The sequence below is a fragment of the Gorilla gorilla genome, chromosome 3 (genome assembly GCF_029281585.2).
Source record: "Gorilla gorilla gorilla isolate KB3781 chromosome 3, NHGRI_mGorGor1-v2.1_pri, whole genome shotgun sequence".
Lineage (NCBI taxonomy): Eukaryota > Metazoa > Chordata > Mammalia > Primates > Hominidae > Gorilla > Gorilla gorilla.
In genome coordinates this window covers 136,763,615-136,778,287 of record NC_073227.2, presented here as the reverse complement: position 1 = coordinate 136,778,287, position 14,673 = coordinate 136,763,615, and the positions used below count along the sequence as shown (strand labels likewise).

At 32.3% G+C, this 14,673-nt stretch overlaps 1 long non-coding RNA gene across 1 annotated transcript; it reads right to left on the bottom strand.

The window, feature by feature from the left end:
• Window positions 1-810: 810 nt before the first annotated feature.
• LOC129533018 (uncharacterized) lies at window positions 811-11,935 on the bottom strand. Its single transcript, XR_010133243.1, has 3 exons — window positions 11,825-11,935; window positions 2,896-2,974; window positions 811-2,071 (listed from the first exon to the last, which is right to left on the bottom strand). It is a non-coding gene; the product is annotated as an uncharacterized lncRNA (long non-coding RNA).
• Window positions 11,936-14,673: the final 2,738 nt, after the last annotated feature.

The following is a 14,673-nucleotide window of genomic DNA, read 5'->3' as shown; positions in this document are numbered from 1 at the left end:
AACTAGTGTGCTGTTTTTTGTGGTTGCTAAATGAATATAACACAATTTTGGAATTTGCACTCCTAAGTTTATAAGCACTCCAAATTCATTTAGTGAAGTGTCGCTCTTAATAAATACATATATGTTTACATACACAAACACAAAATCCAGCTCAGAAAATGCAATAGATAGGGCAGAATTTTTTAAAACACTTTATTTTTTATCTTTTCGTCCTGTGGATATTAGCCAATAACAGTTTTTAATAGATGCCATAATAGATTTTTACCTCATTTGTGTTCAATAAGTACTTGTTAAATCAATTAACAACTGTAGGAGGCAAAAACTAGTTATGTGAAAGTTTGTTTTCGAAAGCAATATTCAGAAGTATTTTTGTGGAAGAGAAAAATATTTCACTATTCTTTTCAGCTATAAAAATCAAGCACCAGGCCGGGCGCAGTGGCTCACGCCTGTAATCCTGGCACTTTGGGAGGCCGAGGTGGGCGGATCATGAGGTCAGGAGATCGAGACTATCCTAGCTAACATGGTGAAACCCTGTTTCTACTAAAAATACAAAAAAATTAGCCAGGCGTGGTGGTGGGCGCCTGTAGTCCCAGCTACTCGGGAGGCTGAGGCAGGAGAATGGTGTGAACCCATAAGGCGAAGCTTGCAGTGAGCCGAGATCGCGACACTGCACTCCAGCCTGGGCAACAGAGCAAGACTCCATCTCAAAATAAATACATAAATAAACAATCAATCAAGCACCAATTAACCACAAGCCAAGGGGTTGAAGGGAAAAAAAAAATGTGGTTTCTGTAACAGAGGTGGGTATAAGTATAATAAAAATGTATAAAGAGTGATTTACAATTATAACAGACCAGAGAACTTTACATCTTCATCTTAGCAAATCTCAGATTTTAATATAATTATTGATTGGCTTTTCTAATATTATTACTATTTCAGGTTGCAAGATCAATGTACACAGGGTAATTATATTCAAAACACAGAACAATGCTAGAGATCACATAGTTTTAAACATCTTCAATTGTATGATATTAATCTGTAGTCTTAGGATTTCTGTCTAGACCTTTCAAGAAGACAATGAACATTTTACCCTCCTTGTACTATGGAAATTTTCAGTATTTGTTTCTAATAAAATGTTTACTAACTTAAAAAATGTCATTAGGCAGACAGAAATCCCATTTTTTCTACATGTAACAAATATTTGAAAATCAGCAACAAAATGTAGTTATTAATACTAATCTGAATACTAGATCATATGCCATATGTTTTCACAATAACATAAAATTGCAATTAAATATTTGATTAAAATTTAATAAAAGGCACAATTATTGGCTCACTTTGCTAAATCTAAAAAAAAGAGGTTGAATAGATGCAGTTGACTTACTGTCTAAACAAAATTCTCTCAAAATTCTTGCAACATGTTTTCAAGTTAACTACAGAGAAATAGCAATAATTCATCTTGAAGCAATTGACATTTAATTAACTAACATCCTTTACATGCAAATTAAAACTTATCTGAGCAACCTAATTGGAAGTGTTTCTAGTGTGCTTTTGTTGATTTAACTAACAACTTTAATTGAGTGTTTCATGAGTTTTAGCTGTGTAGAGTAACAACAAAAAGCTTTATACTGTAACCATGTTATATAATAGATACCTAGAATAATATTTTTGAATAGGCATATACTGCTCTTATCCAAATTCACAAATGATTTCACGTTATACCAAGACTGTTCATCATCTTAAACTCACACAAAGACATTAAGGCTGGAAAAACATACAAAGGTTAATTTAAAAATAACTTTACTTCTATGTGAACACTGAAGCAGTCGCTAAATGTATTTTATATTCAGAGTCTATGGAAAAGCTAATACGTTTTTGGTCAGTACTTATACAGCCAAGCTATTTAATCTATAAACACAAGACACTAGTATCTCAAAGAACGGCAACGTAGAGCTAAGACATTTTAGCCTAGAGACAGCTATTGAGACCAAAAACTTCAGCACCTATCTCCATGGGTCATTTCCATTAGAGTGGAGTTTAAATCTCCTAACCTCTCATACAGCATCAGCATCTGCAAAATAAAAGCTCCATTTTAATAATAAAGATGACGAAAAGGAGAGAAAATAAATAATTTGATGATTACATCCATAATTGATAATTATTTGTTTTCTAAAAATGAAAATTGCCAAGAGAGCATAAACTTTCTTGAACATCTTAAACTTTTTGCTAAGTATTATGCATTTATTTTTCATTTTTTTAAACTGGGAATTTAAAACTGATCTTAACATAGTTACAATTGTTTGATATTTTTCTAAGTCTATTGTTTACGTATTATTAGAATGTCATTTTTCTGGTTGATGGCTCTTGCTTTCCTGCTAGTAAAAATGTAATTTAAAAGACTTATTCCTATTAAATTGGTACATTGATAACTTGAGTGAATTTAACTTAAATATGTAGCAGTTTTTAAACATAACCTGTTAGAATTTCAATAAGAACAAAGCATTTAAATCAGAAACTATAAGAAATTTTTTATTTCAAAAATGGGAATCAAATGGAAATAATGTAATTCTACTTGGTTTATGTTAATTATCACCTGATACTGTATAGAACATTTAATTTTTCCCACTGGAGAAGTGAAAATAAGTTGCTAATTCCCTATTCACTGAATACTGATATAAAATTACATATACCAAACTGAAAATTTGTTAATCTTCAGAAATTTAGTAAGATAAGAAAATAACACTTTAACCCAAAACCGAAAATAACAATTCATGAAAGAAATGCTTGGGCTTTTATTTACTGTAGTGGTACAAATACATATTGAAGTCATTCTCATCCCTTCGAATCTATCTAAAATAAAATATCTTTCCCACAAGATTAGATATAAACTCTTACCTTTGCGATGGAATTTTTTGTTTCAACTTGGCTAGGCTATGATGCCCAGATGTTTGGTCAAATACCAGTTTAGATGTTGCTGTGAAGGAATTTTTTAGATGTGATTAACATTTAAGTCAGTAAAGTCTGAGTAAAGCAGATTACCCTCCATAATGTGGGTGGGTCTCATCTTCATCTTAAACTGAAGGTATTGGGGGAGAAAGCCTGCAGTCCCCTATGAAAGAAGAAATTCTGCCTCCAGATTGCCTTTGAACTCACAACACATCAATTCTCTCCTATGTCTCCATCGTTCTAACCTGGTCTGCAGATTTTATATTTGCCACCCCACATAGTCACAGGAACCAATTATTTAAAATAAGTCTCTCTCTGTACACCCCCCCCCCACCGCCACACACACACACACACACACACCCCTATTGGTTGTTTCCCCAGAGAACTCTAACACAGATTTCTTTAACTGTCTCATGTATTGGAAACCATTAAATAAGCATGATTTTTCTTGTGCTTTTCCTTGACTTGAAAAGCAGCAAATTCACCATTTGCTGCTCTGATAATCAACTTATAGATCGAATAATAATAGAGGCAGAGTATATCAATAAGGTAATAATTGTTAAGTTTCAATAGAACCCTGGTGATAAAATCTATATTACAATAACATGAAAAGTAAGTGATGAAATAGCAAATATAGACAAACCAATTATTAAGTCTGGCCATGATGAAGAAGAAAGACAGAGAGTAACATGGGTCAACATAGATTAACTTTTTAAGTCTCCATTTGAAAATAATGTGAAATATATAGTGGAATGCTAACAATAGACACAATATCTGTATACTTTTTATCTAGATTTATGAATCTTTAGTTTCTCTTCACTCATAAATGCTTCCATTTATTTTCTTAAACAAAAGGGCATTCCCCTAAATAACTACTAAGCAATTATCAAATTCAGTGAAGTTACTGCTGATAGAAAAAACTATTAACATATATAGTTCATATACAAATTTTATGAATTATCCCAATAATGCCTTTTATTTCACTTTTTCTCCCAATCTGGAGTATAATTGATAAGCATGCATTGCATTTAGTTATGATGGAAAGCAATTTGAGTTTGTGCTCATGCTTACACAGTAAGAGGTGGTAATTTTAAATAAGATAAAATGGTGCAAGTAAAAATTAAAATTCCCTAAATTGCTAGGAGAATGGTGATATCCAGCACGTGAGTGAAAGCCCAACGATAGAAAGCAGATTTAGCAGCGGCAATACAAGTAAATTTATAGGTCTAATGGCAGAAAATTGGTGCCTGTTTTCTCAGTAAGTGGAAAGTGAGTTTATCTGCTGAGTATAGAGGAGAGTTTGTAGGGTCAGAAGTTTAAAGCGATTGGAAACTTTTGAAATAACTGTTGTGATAAATGAGAAAGGGACGTGATGAAGGAAATGGAAGGTTGTTCTGCAATATCGAGGGCAAACATGAAGTTGAACACTTAAATTTATGGTGGCCACAATCTAAAGGTTGTACAATTTACTACGGCAATATTCAGGAGCCTCAGAGTGGGAGAGAGGATGATCATTTGGAGTTTCCCAAGACTAGGGTTTATCCAGAGGAGTTAAAAAAAAACGGACGATAGGGAATGTGGTTAAGTTTTTGATGACAGAGCTTGCGTGATAAAACATGCAGCCTAGTAGGAACACCAAAAAACAAAGAAGGAATTGATAAATAAGAGAAAAACAAAGCAAAGCTAAAGTGTAAGCTGTAAAATAGATACAGGTAGATCAGATATAGAGTTTTTAAAAAAGAGAGAAACCAAATTGTCCACTTCAGAATTGGAATTTTCAATAGGCCAAATAAGATATATAGTGGAGGTAACTAAATTAGAATAATTGGGTGCAAAAACAACATAATATTGCAGAGATGTGGTGTAGGAATTCACACTATTAGAAGTACAAATGTAACCATGAGAATGGATATAAAGGGAAATTCACTGAATATCATATTTTTCAGTCACTAAGTTGCCATGTACCATTGGAAATTCCACATGAATTTGAAGTCAGAAGCAATGTGGTGAAATATTTAAGTGGAGAGTGAGACATCATATACGTTTTAAATTCTGTAGTAACTGGATGCATGTTTACTTAATAATGAGAGGAAGATATAGAAGGGTGATGTAGCTGGGTGGCATGTCTTGAAGAAAGAAGCAAGGCTATTTTAAAAAGGAAGGAACAAGACAGATGTAAAGGCAGCACTGGAGATCAAGCATATCTGAGACTCCAGCTTTCAATTTTTAGTTAAAAACTGTGTACGAGAAAATTAGCCTTTCCATGAGAGTGCAAGACAGGAAGAACTTAATTGCCATTGTCACAGAAGATAAAGGAAATGTGAAAATGAGAAGTTACGAATGAGAGTTTGTTTACCAAAGGACAGAAAGTCCAGAACATGCGGTGAAATGAATTTAGAGAGAGAAGATAGGGAGGGCTTGGTTAAGAGAAAAGGAAGAACAAACAGCTATGAGCAGGAAAATACGAATATGGAAAAGATGGTAGTTGTAACTGGCAATGTGATTTTCTGCAGCATTATCACAGACAGGTGGATTAGAATTCACTTAGGCTTTTCATGAATAGCAGCAGCGCTCTGGATGGTCTGCAGTCCTAGCATATTTTATGGCCGTCTTAATTGAAGGACACCAGCCAATTCTGAAAGGAAGATCCTGGTTTGGATTCACTATGTGTTTTAGATATGTTACCAGGCTCCAGGTGGATCTCAGAGTTGAACACGAAGCCTGAAATTTCTGGAACCCTCTTTTTGCTGTTCCTCAGCTAATATGGATTCTGAGATTGTGGAGCTCTAGTAATTATCTATATCCAACTTTTTTTACAATATTGAAATTATTGGTTATTTTTCCTATTCACTTGATAGTGACTTTTTAAGCATATCCTGTAATATAGATTTTTTAATTTTTTTATATTCCTAAGATCTTCAAACTAGTATGACAACAAATATTTCTACAGGAAAAGAATACAAAGAAAAATAAACAAACTAGTTATATATGCAGATTCAAGATGAAAATACATACAATTAGCAAATGCCAATATTGGAGATATTGTCTGAAAAATGTATAATTTTTTCCTAATGAGTTCAAATAATATAGAACATGAACATAGAATTAAAGGGTATTAATTTTCTTAGTGATTTTTTTTTTTTTTTTTTTTTTTTTTTTTTTGAGATGGTGTCTCGCTCTGTCGCCCAGGCTGGAGTGCAGTGGCGCCATCTCAGCTCACTGCAAGCTCCGCCTCCTGGGTTCATGCCATTCGCCTGCCTCAGCCTCCCTAGTAGCTGGGACTATAGGCCCCTGCTACCACGCCTGGCTAATTTTTTTTTTTTTTTTTTTTTTTTTTTTTTGTATTTTTAGTAGAGACGGGGTTTCACTGTGTTAGCCAGAATGGTCTTGATCCGACCTCGTGATCCACCCCTCTTGGCCTCCCAAAGTGCTGGGATTATAGGCGTGAGCCACCGCTCCCGGCCCTTAGTAAATTTTTAATACAATATGTGGATAGGTGCTGAAGTACTGGACTAACTAGACATTCATAGGCCAAAAAAGAAAAAAAAACCTTAGCCTATGATTCACACTGAAGTCATACAGTATACAAAAGTTAACTGAATATAGATCATGGATTTAAATGCAAAATTAAAGCTACAAAACTTTTAGAAAAAAACATAGGACCACATACACAAATTAATTCAAAATTATTTTTAGATTTAAATATAAAATTATAAACTTTTAGGAAAATAATTTTTAAGAAAAGTTAAGATATGAGAACCAAAAGCAAAGTTATTATGGAAGATATTGTTAAGTTGTTCTTCATCAAAATTAAAATCTATTGATTTCCACAAGATCCTATAAAGAGATAAGCTACCGGTCAGGCACGGTGGCTTATGCCTGTAATCCCAGCACTTTGGGAGGCCGAGGTGGGCAGATCACTTAAAGTCAGGAGTTTGAGACCAGCCTGGCCAATATGGTTAAACCATGTCTTTACTAAAATTACAAAAATAGCTGGGTATGGTGGCAGGCCCCCGATCCCAGCTACTCAGGAAACTGAGGCAGGAGAATCTTTTGAACTCGAGAGGCAGAGGTTGCAGTGACCCCAGTTGGTGCCATTGCACTCCAGCCTGGGTGACAGGGTGAAACTCCGTCTCAAAAAAAAAAAAAAAAAAAAAAAAAAAAGAGAGAGAGAGATAAGCTACAGCTTAGGATAAAATACTGGCAAACCACATGACTGAGGAAAGTCTTGTATCTAGAATATACAAATTACTTTCAAAACTCATCAATAAAACAAACAATATAATTAGAAAATGTATAAAATACACCAACAGGCTTTTTTTTTTAAAGAAAATACATATGAGAGGTAAATATATGATATTCAACATCATTAGCTACTGGGGAACTGCAAATTAGAACCATAATGACATATTGTTACGTATCTATTAGAATAACTGAAAATTTTTAAAAAGTCATATGGTAATGTCATAACACTGGCAAGCACGTAGAGTAACTGGGTACCTCATATATTGATAGTGGGGTTGTATTACAGTATAGACATTCTGGAAAATATTTGATAGTTTCTTAGTAACACATGCACTTATAAGACAGTAATTCTCTTAAACATTTATCCCAGAGAAATGAAAACTCAGATTCACAGAAACACTTGCACTTTAATGTAATCAGAACCTGGACCAAGAAACAGAGTACTATCACATCCATAAGAGCCTTATTTTTAACTCTGTTCTCCTACAGTGAGAAATTTGATTATTATTACTTGCTATTATATGCTTACTTAAGGAGTTCAAATGAGTATTTCTTAATCTCACTATGTGTAAACAATGTCCCATCATTTCTGTTGCCACCTCTCTATCCTCTTGGGTTCTGAATACCTATGATTGGTCTTTGAAAACCTATGCTGGGCTGTCCATATATTCCCTGCCTTTATGGAACATCCTCACTTCCACACCTCCTTCCACTCCCCGACTTCCCACCCTCTTCCCCAGCCTTGCAAACTTAGACTTTAGCATCTCACAGTGGGCAGTCACAGATGCCTCTACTTGACTTTTTATGAGCATAAATGCATGTAACAATGAACTCTTGAGTTCCACCTTGGACCTCATTGCACCTTTAAAACATATAGTGAATCCAAACCAGGATCTTCCTTTCAGAATTGGCTGGTGTCCTTCAATTAAGAAGGTAATAATATATGTTAGGACTGCAGACCATCCAGAGCGCTGCTGCTGTTTATGAAAAGCCTAAGTGAATTCTAATCCACCTCTCTGTGATAATGCTTTAGAAAATCACATTGCCGATTTTAACTACCATCTTTTCCATATTTGTATTTTCCTGCCCATAGCTGTGTGTTCTTCCTTTTCTCTTAACCAAGTACTCCCTATCTCCTCTCTCTAAATTCATTTCACTGCATGCTCTGGACTCTCTGTCTTTTGGCAAACAAACTCTCATTCTTAACTTCTCACTTTCACACTCCCTTCATCTTCTCATGAAAATAGCAATTAGGTTCTTCCTGTACTACACTCTCATAAAAAGATATTATTTCTCATCTACCCTTTGTAACTAAAAAAATGACAGTAGGAGTCTCAAATATGCCTGCATTCTATAAAAGCTTATGTAAACTTTTGTTAATCAAGATTACCAAAACATACTAACTAGATTTCATATGATTATTATCACATGCAGACTTTGTTTTCCTAAATTAAATGTTTTCCCTAGTATAATTATGACAATTTTGATATTACAAAATTTAAATATTTTGGCTATATAGTTTTTAGTTTTTTTCTCCCTTTAAAAGCTGAAATGTAATGAAGTACATCAAAAAGAAAAGTGAAGTTTGCTTGCTAATGTCCCACTTTTTAAAGTATACTTCCATATACATAATCAGTTTTGAATAATTTAGTGATATATATAAGCAAAAACAAGTGCCATTCAAAATTTTGAGAAATGAGTCAAACTGACTAACACAATATAGCTATGCTAGCTGAGCAGATTGAAAGCTACATGTGTTATTAAATCAACAGTCTTTTCTCCATTAGAGAGATAAAACTGATCTTGTCTACATTTTATTGGTACATTGTGTTAGTATCTTCCAGTGTTACAGAATGTTATGCTGATATAGCTCAGAAGATAAGATGAAATATAACTGCCTTATCTCTATAAGGGATTCTCTGGCCAACTCTGGTATAAATTGGGCATGAAATGAATGTATTACTGCAAAAGTGTGGAAATAAAACCCATTATAAACTAGAAATTAACCGTTGCAATGGCAAATCATTTTGTAAGCCACAGGATTTTCTTCCTGACTGCTTTGGTTTATTCTTTTTAAAGCTTTGCTGAAAAGCAATTACTTTCCTTTTTCTATTTACTTTTCTTACTTATGACTTTCATATTAATGTGTACCTTGTCCATTTGGTATATATTTGAAGAACTAATTGGTTTTTAAAGGTCTATTGATTTGGTGGCCATAGTCTGTATTTGCTTTTCACCTATCTTTTAAAAACCTATATCCTACAACTTAAACTTGTTAAAAAATAAAACACCTAATAACATAAATTAAGTACAATTAAAATTTCATTCTCTAATGTATGAAATATGATGGGTCAATACTCTGTAACAATTAGAATGAATTTCTGGTGATTTTTACCTTGTTATTCTCAAATTCCCTTGTATCATGACCATGTGATTAATGTATGGAAAAGTAGCAAGCAAGCACATTTGTTGTTTATTAAGTGAGTTTACATATACTTAGTAAATTTTAGTACCCATCACTTGTTGTTATAAATAAATTATAATGTCCAGAAATCAATGTATATATGTAATTTTAAAAACATTTTAAACTATATTATATATTTTATGACATTTGCTTCATGAAACTTGTTCTAGAGTTTTTAAATCAAACCTATTAAAATTATATAAAGAGAGAGGCTCACACTCTAACACTATATATGCATCTGTGGAAAACAATCATTGTAAAAATATATCTCTAAATAAAAATCGAAATGGACTCATTGCACTTTTTATCCAGAATACTAACAAAAACAATACCTATACAAATAAAACTCTAACACAAGAAGAAATGTTACAATAAATGTTGACCTTTACAAAACAAAATGTGAGTTATTTGATGGAAAGGAAGATAAGAAAGGCATAAAACAGCTGAGTTTTGTAAACAAGACAGAAGGAAACTATATGTAGAGTTGCAGGTGAAGATGCAGGTGAGAGCTCTACATGAATTATAGTGGCACTGCAGACAGAGGACTCTGGCTCCTTGTCTTTTATTTGACTCACCACCATCATTATGAGAGAGAACTGTAAATAAGCTTTTAATGCAGAGCATGAGGTCAGGCTCAACCAAGGGGAAGATCATGGGGGTAAAAGATAATTCTACCTGGTATTCTTTCCTCTTGCCTATGTTAATACACTTAGTATTCAGTGGACCTTGGTGATATGAGTTTTATGTGCATACATCAATGACACTTCCAAATTATATTGAAGAATTAGCCTACTTAGCATATAGATCAATTCTTATTGTGAGGTTTTATACTGAAACAGAGTAGACTATGTTTATTTTACATAAGTAATGTTTTTTCCTTTTACGTAAGTATATGATTTCTGAAGAACTCTTGTTGAAGGACCTGTTGGTTTACACAACTACAATGGAACCCAGTGAAAATACATTTATAATTTCCATGGAAAAATTCCTCAACAATCAATCTCTTGAAAGCAATTACTACATAATAAATATAGACTGATCTTTCTGAATATTTTAGAGTAATGGATTCTTTTTACAGATACATGAGGAGACATTCTCTTCAGATACAGAGTTTATTTTCCAAAAATTTTCCTGTGAACTTGCTGATGGCCCCATATTTTTTTAAGTTTGAGGATTCTAGGTTAAGATCCATTTCTGCAGAAGGATTATAATGAGGTTAGTAAATGTGGGAAAAGCTGTCAGAAATGTTCCTAAATAATACATATTTATTAAAAGCCTTCTGAAATAAAAAAAAATGATACTAAGTGTGGAGTTGAAAAAAAGTACAACTCACGATTTGTCTGAGAGAATTTTAAATTTCCATCAAAGATTTTAGTCATACAATTTAACAAAACCAAAACAATGTGATTAATGATTTTTTAAAATAAGATCAAAATATGGGAACATAGTGGAGGACAGTCAGATCAAAGTAAAGGTTAAAGAAGGCCTTTAGGTGGATGTAGTATTTAAACTGGATTTGAGAAATATAAGAATATATAAAGTAGTTTAAGAAGTCTTGTATATTTTGTCCAATTCAAGGGGAAATAACACATGTAAAAGTCTAAAGAAAAGAAACAATTTGTTAAAAAAGAAATTCAATTAGACTGTAGGAAAAAAGTAATTAAATGGAGAAAAGGCAGTAGGTAAGACTAGAGATTAGAAGCTGGCAAAGTTATGAGAGATATTTTGCACTTTGATTTTGAAATTAAGACTTTGTCTTCAGTAGACAGAGGAGACCTAAAATCAAAGATAAAAAATATGTTAAATTCCTTTTTGGTGGCCAAAATGTAATTTATTTTCATGTTGATATAAGACAGGTTTAAGAATGTTTTTTAAATATTGTTACATTTATTCTTATGAATAATTATCTTAACCTCAAAAACAATAAAAGACAAAAAATAGAAAATATATAATCTAAAAATAGTTAAAAATTTGTGTCAACTATGATATTAAAATAGACTTTCACACTGAATTTTTAGTAAAAGCAAACAATAAATGCATCCTATGATAGGCTATTGAGAAGAGAGACACAGCAAGATTACAAATTGACTGTTAAATATAGCAGGCAACCACATGCAAAAAATAACATGACATATAAAATACATAGCAAAAAATAGGCTAGGCTCACACCTGTAGTCCCACCACTTCGGGAGGCTGAAGAGGGCAGATCACTTGAGGCCAGAAGTTTGAGACCAGGCTAGCCAACATGAGGAAACTTAGTCTCTGCTAAAAATACAAAAATTAGCCAGTCATTGTGGCATAAGCCTGAAATTCCAACTACTCAGGAAACAGTTTGCAGTGAGCTGAGATCACGCCACTGCACTCCAGCCTGGGCGTAACAGAGTAAGATTCTGTCTGGGAAAAAAAAAAGGTAGAAAAAATAACTTAAGTATGTAGTGAAATTAAAGTATTTTCAGAGTTTGAAATTATGACATTAAAACTATGCTATCAATATCATGTCTTTTAAATTATTCAATAAATATAAAGAAGAATCCAGTTTTTGTTCTAGTTTATTCATCTTCTGGAGGTAGATGTTTACTGTGGATGCTTCTCTTGGTTTCTTTAAGAAAAAATAATTTAAATATGTTTTCAGAGTACTTGAAACCTCAAATACGTTGTTTCTTTTATATCTAAATAAAAATGTGGACTATTTAATTCAAATGTATTTTGAATTTATTCTAAATCATAAAAAAGAAAAACAAATTATTTGCTATGAATCTACTATATGATTTGAATTTTTTTAAAAGGTTGAGGTTTTGCAAAAAAATACTAAGAATCAATTGCATTAAGTTATATTTATATAATATCCAAATAAAATATTAGAAACACAACCTAACCTCACATTTAAAGAATAATAAATGTATAAAAGCTAGGACTCCACATTAATGGCTAAGAAAAAAAAATTGTATAGTCACTTCTGCATTTGGTGAAAATCATGTGATAGTTCATGTGCATTGAATTTAGAAGACTATATAATAAAGGAATTAAACTACATTCACTCAACATTCTAAAAAGTTTACATAAAATATATGTGATATGATAAATATATAAAAGTGTATATTTGTAGATGTATATAAAATGATTGAACAGTTGAAACATTTTTTATAAAGTCAGCAATAAGACAAGCATTTAACTACTTTTCTCAAATATTTTCTGGAATTTATTTAGAAAAGAGAAAGAAAACAGTTTTATTAGAATGAGAAAAATAGATGAAAAAATCATAAATATGCATAGAAAATATGATGGCAATCTTAGAAATTTAAAGATAATTAAATGCATCCAAATAAGTTTACACAAAAAACTTCAATCGTAATATACACGCATCAAAATACCTAAAATACAGAGGCAAATAATATTGAGTGTTCTCACAATTGTGAAAAAATTGAAACTTCCATATACTGCTGATGTAATTGTAAGTTAATGCACCTACTTTGGAAAGTTATTTGGCAGTATCTACAAAAGATAAACAAATGCATAAAAAATTCCCAGCACTTCTAATTCTAGGTAAATACCCAACAAAAAGTTTTATGTATGTTAATTGAATGCAATGCCAAAAGACAAAATTTCAACAAATTAATTTTAATGATTGAATTGGCTTTTATTAGTGATCCATGAAGCAAACAGCATTCCATCTAGAAAGAGAGAGGTACCTTGTTGGGCATGACAGAACAGTTGATTTTGTAAGGTAACTTGAGCACAAACAAGGAAACAATAATAAAAAATGTGTATTTGTTAACCTCATGTCACTTCAGGTTACCTTCCTTGTAAGAGTTAAGGCAGAGAGGATTTCAAGTCATGCTGGCTTAGGTTGACTGGGCCCTTTCATATTGGTTGATGTGAATCTCCTGTTTTTAGGATGCTTTGGGATTTTCCTGCTTCTTTAAAATTTCAGTTTGATTACATGGCACTTAACATGAGTGACTCCATTTTGTTTTGATCTATTGGGGCCTAGTGCAGGAGCTTAGTCCAAAACAATGCCTCCAATGAATTTTATTTAACAACAGGTACGAGGACTTGGTAGCAGTAATATTCATAAATAAAATCTAGAAATAGCCCACATAGGAATAGCAGAATTTATACTTTGGGAAATATATTATGTTGAAGATTTGTTAGAGAATGGTAAGGAAAATTATACATTCCTAAAATGTATTGGTGTTTGCTATTTGCTAGTGTCAAGAAACACTGAAAAACTCTGAATGGACAATGATTATGGGTATCCTGTCTAACACACCCTGCCAGGTTATCTCTGCATTTTATTGTCACTGAGTTACTTACAACCTGTAAGTAGTAGAACACATACTAATAAAAATGATCTTGTTCATAGAAATGCAAATTATGTCAATTGTAATTTAATTGCCTATTGCCCTGTATATTTGACAGTTTTGATTCTATTTATAAATTTATGTCATTATTCTTTTTTTTCGTCGATGGATGCTTGACACTCTGGATTCTTCTGTGAACATAGTTGTAACATCTCATTGTTTCTTCCAATAATTAATGAATGAAATAAAATCATTAATAAGTGTTTATTTTATATTTACATGACGGCAAAAATTTTCTTTTTTACTTTTTAACATTACACTTTTTGAATAATAATATGTCTCAACCCTAAAATACTTTGTGATATTTTAGTTAAAAAATGGTTTGGTTATATCAGAAACTGTTTATTATTTAGGTGTTACCATTGAAAGAGTGGTTGTTTTGGCTTAAATTTTAATAAAGATATATTCTAGAGTATGATAATAGAGAGAACACTATAGGTGCGGTGCATACTCTGAAACATCCATAACGTAACCAATGAAAAATATTTTTACAAAGAGCTACAGGAGATGATCCTAGTACTTTCAAAAGACTTAACAAGCTTAAATATAGATTATATATCTTATAGAAATACATGTTGTAAAATCTGCCAATCTTTGCTGGAATAAGACATCAGAATTATATCAACGAACAGATACTTTTAAAAAACAGAGGCATTT